The sequence below is a fragment of the Vicugna pacos genome, chromosome 13 (assembly GCF_048564905.1).
Source record: "Vicugna pacos chromosome 13, VicPac4, whole genome shotgun sequence".
Lineage (NCBI taxonomy): Eukaryota > Metazoa > Chordata > Mammalia > Artiodactyla > Camelidae > Vicugna > Vicugna pacos.
In genome coordinates this window covers 2,272,666-2,281,845 of record NC_132999.1, presented here as the reverse complement: position 1 = coordinate 2,281,845, position 9,180 = coordinate 2,272,666, and the positions used below count along the sequence as shown (strand labels likewise).

Below are 9,180 nucleotides of genomic sequence, written 5' to 3'. Positions count from 1 at the left end.
TGTCTCGTGGCCCTTTTAGGCGGTATATTATAGGACTGTCTGAAACACTGACCTCCGGCAAATCATACAGGCACTCTGTGCCTCAGTTTCCTACCGGCGAAAGTGAGAGCAGAACTGATACAGCTCACAGTGCCCCCTCTGGATGACCTCAGCCTCCTGGCTGGCTGGCACAACTCAGGCTGTGATCACACGTGGTGGCAAAATACAAAATTATGACATAAGAAGGAAAAGTAATATTGCTAAACTTTTACTAGATTATGGTATTTCCAGCTTCTATCTTCTCAGTTGCTCCAGGTGAATGTCAACTTATCACTTATCACTTAAAAATACAGTACAGACCCTGATCCTCTATAAAGAGGCCTCGGGAGGTCTGGTCCAACAAAGCACGAGAGCTTGGCATGGAAACGACACTGCAAGCCTTCGTTCCCAAGTTCATCAAACATTCTTCTTGTTCATAACTTGATCCTCCACTTGATTTTCCTTTTTTCATAGGAAAATGCTGTTTAATCCCCTAGTGTTAACAGGCCTGCGATAACCAGCCCACTGTCTATGATAACCTCTGGACTGTTCAGATGAGAAAACATTCTAAGTAAGTAATTATGAATCCCAGAGGGCCTCCACGTAGGAACTGTTGTCAGTAGATCCCAGACAACAAGAAAATCAGCTGCTGGTTCATCTCTTCCCAGATCCAGGACCAGCTTTCCACAAGCACCATCAAGAGTCTGGGGATAAAGGAAAAATGGCCAGGAAGTTACCCTGGGTGGCAGAAAAACCTTTCCTTAAGACTTTACAGACCAATACAAGTCAGTTTCCCCAGTTTACAGATAGTAAAGACAGACTCAGCAGCACTTAGAGCTGGAAGGAACCATGAGGACCTATTCGGCCCAACTCACTGCCTTCTGGCAAGTGAGTGTCAAAACCTTCCAAGGCAAACGAGGGAATCTGATCTTTTAAAAATGTAATATTTTACAGAGTTGTTGTCCAACCATTAGGAAAGGGAAGAAAGAGAGAAAGCTTTACTGAGAAGCTCAGCGGCAGTCCAAGTTCCCTTTCTCCCTTCCCTGCTCCCCTCCAGGTAACAGCCAGAAACAGCAAAATGGACCTCCGCGGGCTGAGGCAGATGACCTCCGTGCCAACCTCCCATCTCCCACCGTGCTCCACCACCGCCCGCCTCACAGTCATAACCATAGCCTCGCGGGATGTTCAGTTCAGATATTTCAGCAATTTAGTTTAAATAAAGTCTAAAATATTATTCATTTTTTTCTTTTAAAATTTATATTAATTTTATTATTTTTAAATTTACTATTTTGGGCCCCAAATATATTTTTGCTGAAATACTTTGAATATATACTTTCCATCATGATGTCAACAGGAAATAATCTCTTGATCCCAAAGAACTGATTTGCAGGTGGCTCTAGGAATTCATTTGTTGCACAGTTTGGAAGAATCATACACAGCCCGTACACACAGGGTTTTGAATACAGTGGAATGATGGAACACAGGAGACAGGGAGTCATATTTAAACAAGATCACAAATGAGCCTCATTTCCCTCAGTGTGAATAGTTAATCCCAAATAAAAGCGAGTGATAAAAGCCTTAGACTGAATTATAAATCCTTCCATGGATAGGGGAAAAAGTAAAACGAAAAGAGAGAGGAAGTAAGGTGGGGAGAGAAGAAGGAGTAATTTATTTGATTACACTTTACTTCCAAGGGCCTTGTTCTAGTTACTTCTCCAGGTGAAGTTTTGTATGAACTATTTTTGGCACATGTCCATAAAACTTAAGTCAAAGAAAACTAAACTGTCAAATTGCATTAAAGCTCTGATCTGAGAGTTTAAGACAAAGATATTCAGAGTGAAGGTTACTTCTCAATCCTTTAATCATCTGTTGTGTCCTGACATTCTAGGGGTCTCAGAAGAGTGCATGACAAATAATGTTCCATATGTGCAGTTAAAACTATCCACAACAAGGGCAAGTGACAACTGAAGCGCCCTGGCTGTAAGTGATTAATATCAACACACTGGAGCCACCTCTTCAGTGACCTACGTGTGGGATAAAGTCACACGCAAAAAATCCACAAGCTGGTTTACTTCTGTGATCCAAAGATGCTGCACTGATCTCCCTCCTGGGGGACATGCTGGCAGTTCACTCACTACACAAGTCTATCTGGAGGTTTGTGCCCACAATTGTTAATTATGTGCCTGTGAATTTTCCAAACTGGAATCCAGCACACTTCGCTTCCCTCCCTCCCCTTCCTTACCAGGGTGCAATTACTGAACTAACATAAATTAACTATCATTTTTTTAAAAAAATTGAAGAGAAAAGTGAACTTCCCAAGGCACCTTACAGTATAGCTCCAAATCAGATACAAATGAGTTTTCTGTGGTTTTGGAATATCCGTGCCCTTCCGAAGAAGATGCTTCCGAGAGACACCTGGGAAGGGGTGCCGCACATGCACTTTGGCGTGGCTGTTGTTTTACGCCTGGTTTCCCGCACACGAGCTCTCAGATAAACATCGGTTCTATCAAGCCTGCTCCCACACATACAGCTGAGTGGTTAGGCAGGGTAACACACTGCGTGAGCCCTATGAACATTTTCGTATAAACAATAAAAGAAAAGTTGGAAGTTACCCATCACCGTACATGAAAATAAATGGACTTCAGTGCTTGTGAATGGATTTATATGCTCATAATCAGAGTAATTTATGGATGCTTTTGTGGTTAAAAACACCAACACTTTGCTCTGGCTGAAGACCTATAAGCATAATGTATACACAGTGTGCCTGTTCTGTTGAGTTTTGTTTTAAATATCAGGTCGTGAAAGGGTAAATTCTTTCCTAGATTCATACTGGGAATTTATGGGTGTACATGTCCTGCTGGAATTTCTACAATATTCTGAAGTGACATGATAAAAAATTTTAAGATTTAAATGCATCCCCAATCAGTAGAAGAAACTATTCCAAACAAGTTAAAATATATTCAAGTCCTTACGGGAGAAAAGAAAGTTGTGCTTTATTTAATGAGAGCAATGTTTTGCTACAAAGGGAGTCATTTTTATGCCTCAACAACCAAGTATTTTCTGTTACATGCACGTGTGATGTGAATGTACCATTTGGGGCAGTTATCCAGAGTCAAGTTCCTAATTCCCAGCATTGCTCTGTATCCTATCGCACTGCACCCTTTCCTAATCACACTATATGTAGTTGCTCATATAAATTCTGTAGCTGAAAAAGGGATGGAGGAAATCTAACAGAAAATTTTTTGCCAGATGGAGAAAATTGAAACATTCCCCTTGTTTCTTTGCCAGCACACATCCATTCTGACAAGCTGGAAATGATTTATGGGGGGAAAAAAACGTATTTACACTGGCAGAGATGTTATTAATTGCCACACAATGTTCACATTTTTGCATTGTTTTGTATATGATTACTTACAAGGCTAAATATACAGTCAAATATGCGGCTTTTTCTCTCACATACTGATTAGTATATGACAGATAAACTTACAATACACGATGTATGCTGTAAATTCCACTTAAACCTTCCCAGACAGACAACACTGCTGCAAAGACATGACAAAATAACAAACCCAGGAACAGCACTCAGAGAACACAGGTCATTATGTGTGTGCATTCACACACAGGCAGGCACACATGGATGCAAATGACTGAAAGGGTTAGGTACCGTACGGGGGAGCTGATGAATAACCTAACACTCTCAACGCATGAAAATATTACTTTTATGGCTTCTCGGGGTAACTGTTGCTACATGAAACTACTGCTAAAAAAATGGCCCCAAAATGTTTGAAAATGAAAATATTAAAGCCGTATATAATTTCTAAGCTAGACGATTTTGCAGTGCAAAAGACTACTAGATGTGCTAACGTCCATCACGGGAGTTTGGAAGAGTATTTTTTAGACGTTTTACTTCAAATGGTTTAAAAATAATATCTTTGGAGGAGAATTTTTCCTCATATACATATGTGGTTATAAGAAAAAGAAGAATTAGACTATTTAGTGAGAATAAAAATGTCTGCAACAACAATGCTCTGCACTTTCAGTGCTGACCATCAGCTGTCTACCTGTTTATTGCTCTTACAACACTGTCACTTTTTTGCACTAATATAGATGGATATATTTATTTCTACTTGCAATTCCAGATTTTAATCTCATATTAGAAAGATGGTCTCATATAACAGCTACTTTGTCCAGGAATCATTTACAATGTATCTGCGTCCACTGAGGACATTTTAAGATAGCCTTATTTCTAGTTGTGGAAATTAATTTTGAAGGTCTCAACTTCACGCAGTCATGTCAGCATTGTCTTAAGCATCCATACGTAGCTGTCCCTTAGGTTTCATGTTTTAGCAGCACAGTCTCTCTGCAATTAGTTTTATGCTCCTTAAATGTAAATCAGATGTAAGTCTCTATAAACACTCATTCTCTACAGTGTTTTGCAGACCGTTCCCATAGTCTTAGGTTACTCTAGGAGGCAAATAATTCTAAATATGAAACAAAACAGTGTGCATGTGCCAGAACTATAATTTAGCTGTTTATGATTTACCCGACTCCATTTTTGCTTGGGAAAATGGATTCAATATGTCTATTTGAAATTAGTTCATAAATACGAGCTTACTGTGAATGATTAATGAGTGTGGTCCTGCTTATATAAGATTAATTCTGTCCAAGGTCACTCTGTCCCACGGGGAACTTGGGCATTTGCCCAGTGACCCTTTGTGGGTGGTCTTCACTTTTCCAAATTGGGACACCCAACAGGAGGCAGAATCATCCAGCTGCCGAGCGTCACATTCAGGCTCCTTCTTTCATTTCATCCTGCCTGGCAACTCTTGTAAGTTTCAATCCCAAAGGCACTGAGAGGCCTGGCTTCCTAGGATTTATTAGCAGCATGCTTCTGCATATGCAGTCACTGGCTCAGAAAAGCTTTTACTGAGCATCTACTTTATATTCAGAACTCTGCTAAGCATCATGGGGTGGCAGGAATCATAATGCAGAACATCGCTGTTGTTGTTCTAATGAGGCCAACTGCTGATGGTAGAGCAAACTGGCATCTTCGTTTGGAGCATATATCAATTCAAAATTATAGATCTAAAATATAATTTTTAAATATGTGTTCTGGTTAGTAGATGAGTTAGGAAACAAGGAAATGAGGCTGAAAGGCTGACAGTGTTGGTTTTCTTTTTTCCACCATCAGAAAGAACAATTTTCAGATGGATGTCTTTAGAGGGACAGACAATGAAGCATCACAATTAGGATGGAGAGTGCTAGAGCCTGAAACTTAGCTCCACCACCTACTGGTGTGCGAGTTATTTAACACATTCCTTAATCTCTCCATGCTTCAGCTCTCCCATCTGTAAAATGGGGATAATGGTGATTACAACATCTCAAAAGGGTGTTGCAATGATTGTCAGTAAATAAATGCAAAGCATTTAGAACACTGTCTGACATAGAGCACTACTCACTAACATGATGCTACTTTTACCCAGGACACATTTGCTTCATGACAGAGTCCTTTTAACCAAGAGGGACTGGAGAGACAATAACAATGCTAAGTAAAGCTAAGTATATGCTTGTTTTCATAACTCAGCTGTGAGGTCCCTGACATTAGGACTTGCACTGATCCCTCTCTATCTCCCCAGTTACTAACAAAGTGCTGGCACTTGTAGGTGGTCTATAATTATTTGTTGAACTTAATTGAATTGGTTTAACTTTTGAAGCTGAGAGTAATCACTCAAATGTTCTCTTTCCAATCCCTGAGCCAAATGAGTCTTAAAACCTAACCATCTTAGGTTGATTGAATAAATGTATAATTCTCAAGAAGGAGAAACTTTCTTTCATTATAAAATGGCTTCTATAGCAGCATTAAGCGCAGTGGAACACACACAGGGCCTGGAGATGGGGTAGGGACACCGGCATGGTTATGTGAAGAGGGATGCTAAGGTAGAACAGCTATAGTCATTGAGAGGTAGGACATCTCAGCACCGGGGACCTTAGAAAGAGACTGGTACACGCATTCCAGGAGCGCACGGTCACGTGATGGGGAGACTGAAGTAGACGTTCGTCAAGTACATGCATTGGCCCACCCACCATGCAAAACCTTCCCATTTGACAGCAATTCCAAAAGAGGTGGGGATCAGGATAAAGGGAGACAAGTAATTTCTTCCCTCTTCTCCCAGACTCTGGGCTGTAGGTATGTGACCCAGGCTTGAGATGGAGATGGAGGGGCCAAGAGTGTTTATTGGTTGTGGTTGTGGGTGGATGGTCCAGAAATCTAGGGACAAGTAGCCACTGGCAGCAGCTTTAATGTAGCTTCCTAAGTTGACTTTTCTGTGGCATTTTCCATGGAATTTACAGTCAAGTATCCTTTGGCTCCTGCCTAATTTTTGAGCCTGGTTCTTAAGAACTTCCTGGTTATTCTAAGAAATCCCTGATATCCTTCCAACACATTCCTTTTCTGCTTCAGTTAGGGTTGGTTCCTCTTGTTTGCAATGAAGAACCCTGATTAGTACAAGAACAAGGTCAAATGCCTACGTGATTGTTACCCCAAATCCTGACTGTCCCAAGTCTGGCATCCTGTGACACCTACTGGCTCCATGACCTTGGGCATGCTGCCACTTATTCCCAGATCCCAGGACGAGGGACAGTGAATGTATTAGAAGGTTATAACAAGATTAAATCAGATAATGACTGTGAAGTACTTAGAAAAGTGTGCAGTGCTCAACATGGGCTGCCTATCTCATTGGCTGTTCCTAATGAGGCGAGGGTGACAAACGAGACCCAGAAACCTTGTGGCAGTAATGTTATCCTGCTTGAGAGAGGTGTCTCACTGCTGCATCTCTTCATCAATGGAAATTATTCAATCATATTTTAATAGCTTCTTTATAATTGTCTGATGTACCACATATAAAGGAAAGATTTTTAAGGAATACTTTTATAAACACATGCATCATTTTCCCCATGTTTGATGCCACACAACTTCACAGAAATGGAAATGGAAGTTGACTTTTGTTATCTGTCCTCTCGGGCTCTTATGTCTCTCATAATTAGATGGCAGACTTGAACGAGAGGAGAAACTAGTCTTATATCTCCTTTGTATCCTCACAATGTCGAGCACATAATAGGTGCTAAATATACACTCATTGATTGATAGCCCTGCATTTAATTTCATTACTAGAGCCATCTGGGCCACTAAGTGGTGTAGTTTGCACCCAACCATCTGGAACTCCCTCTGACCTCAGTCTGGTCCTGTTAGCTAGGACCAGGGACACAGAGCACAAAGTCACCCAGAGATGAAGTTGTGGCTCGTGTGTTGTGACCGGCCTGACTCGGGCGCAGAGGTCCGATTCTGCTTTCTCCTTTACGCCCCGCCCCTTCTGCTACCTTACACTATTAAATGAACCAGAACAAAACTGACTTGTCCAGGATGGAGCGAGCCAGGGCTCATCACGGCTTTTCGCAAGCAGGTTCCAGTCCAGCATCCCACTTCCCCAAATCACAGGCAGCGGGAGATTTGCTCTCATGAGTCACCTCAAGGAACACTGGAATGATGAGTTTCAGTATCATTTTTTCTCCTTCGGGAGAACACTGTCACTGATTCCTCTCAGCATACACTTTATTATCGTCCAAGTTTCCAAAGGCACTTGAGAATATGTGATTAAAGGAATTCCCTACTGTCACATATACAATAAATCTAACTGGCTTTATTATCTAGCAAGGTTTTTTTTTCCTCCTTCAACCTAATGTTTCCTGGCTGGAGAGAAAGCCACTCACCAACATCCCTCCCTGCCCAGACCTCACTTCTCTGATGTTGAATTGAGGGTATGCAGGTCAAGTGCCAAACTGCCAGCTCATTTCCTACATCCCACGATGCCCTAAAAATTCAAGGAGAGTCTTACATAGAGTCATTTGAAGATGGGCTTTCTTGTCCCAAATCTTCACTTCCCAAGTGCGATGGCTTTGGAGCAGTCATAACCTTTCTGAATTAGGGAAGCACCCCGCTCTGCCTGGTACAGTCCCAGCTTGGTGCCCCTTTCACTCCGAGGGCATCCCAGTTTGGACAAAAAAATTACATGGTCCCTCTATCTCTGAGTCTCAGCTCTTTATACATGAGAAGTAATGGTAAACAGGATTAATAACAGGGTTGTTTCCAGAACTAAAGAACACAACACAGCAGTCAATAAAAACACGATTACGACAAAAGCAAGGCATTACTTATGAATAGTACTGATATAGATAGATATCTTCGGGAAGAATGAGAGTTTGGAAGGTCAATTAAAACTCAATGACCCCCAAAAAGTTTTCCTCTCACCTGCCATAATTATAATAGTAACTACAGCTGTACGTTGAGCATTGAGCGCCTACTAGGTTCCAGGCACAAAAGCAAGCAGGTTAGCTGTAATGCCCCCTCCACTCACCCAGTGATGAACGTATATGAATGCCACTCACAGCAACCAGTTCAGTTCCTCTCCCAACTGGTTTCTGGCTTCTGCACAAAAAAAAAAAAAAAAAAAATCAAGAAATGTGGTTAGATATTTGTTTCAAAGCTACAAAAGATCATGTCGTGGCTAAGAAATGCCCCAACTGCTTTGGGGACAGTTAGAAAACAGGTGTATCTGGATGTCACATCACCAGAACAGGAAATTTTCTCACTCACCTCAGAAAAGATGCTCTCACAGACATTACCTCCTTCACCCACAGATCCTTGCATTGTCCCTGTTTTGCCGTTGAGGAAATGTGAGGCCTCGAAGAGTTACACGGCTTGCCCGAAGTCATGAAGTGACCAAACCGGAGAGCCAACACGAGACCTAACTCCAAAAAACTCAGACAACTCAAAGCTCTGCTCCTAAGTTCTCTTCTAAAGCCCCACCTTAAATTACTTTACTGAGAGATGACAAATGCGGTGACACTACAAAAAATTATTTTAAAATACCATTTTAAACCCGTTATCAGGGTCAGTAGATCAGACTGAAAGCTAACACAGTAGAGAGGGTTCAAGGTATAAGTCAGTAAATTTTAGAATGCTGGGGGAGGGTCAGGGAGACCAACAGACAGAGTATTTGGGTGGCGAGAACCAAGTGGAGGAAGAGGAGGGGGGTGTACAGAGCTGAGGCCGAGGCTGGAAAACAGTGGGCTAGGGTGGGAATCACATGGACACGAGGCCAAGAA

General features: G+C 41.7%; 1 long non-coding RNA gene across 1 annotated transcript; it reads right to left on the bottom strand.

Moving 5' to 3' along the window:
- Window positions 1–499: 499 nt before the first annotated feature.
- LOC140700858 (uncharacterized) lies at window positions 500–8,752 on the bottom strand. The gene is made up of 3 exons (XR_012079572.1): window positions 8,669–8,752; window positions 8,430–8,500; window positions 500–722 (listed from the first exon to the last, which is right to left on the bottom strand). It is a non-coding gene; the product is annotated as an uncharacterized lncRNA (long non-coding RNA).
- Between the last annotated feature and the right edge of the window lie 428 nt (window positions 8,753–9,180).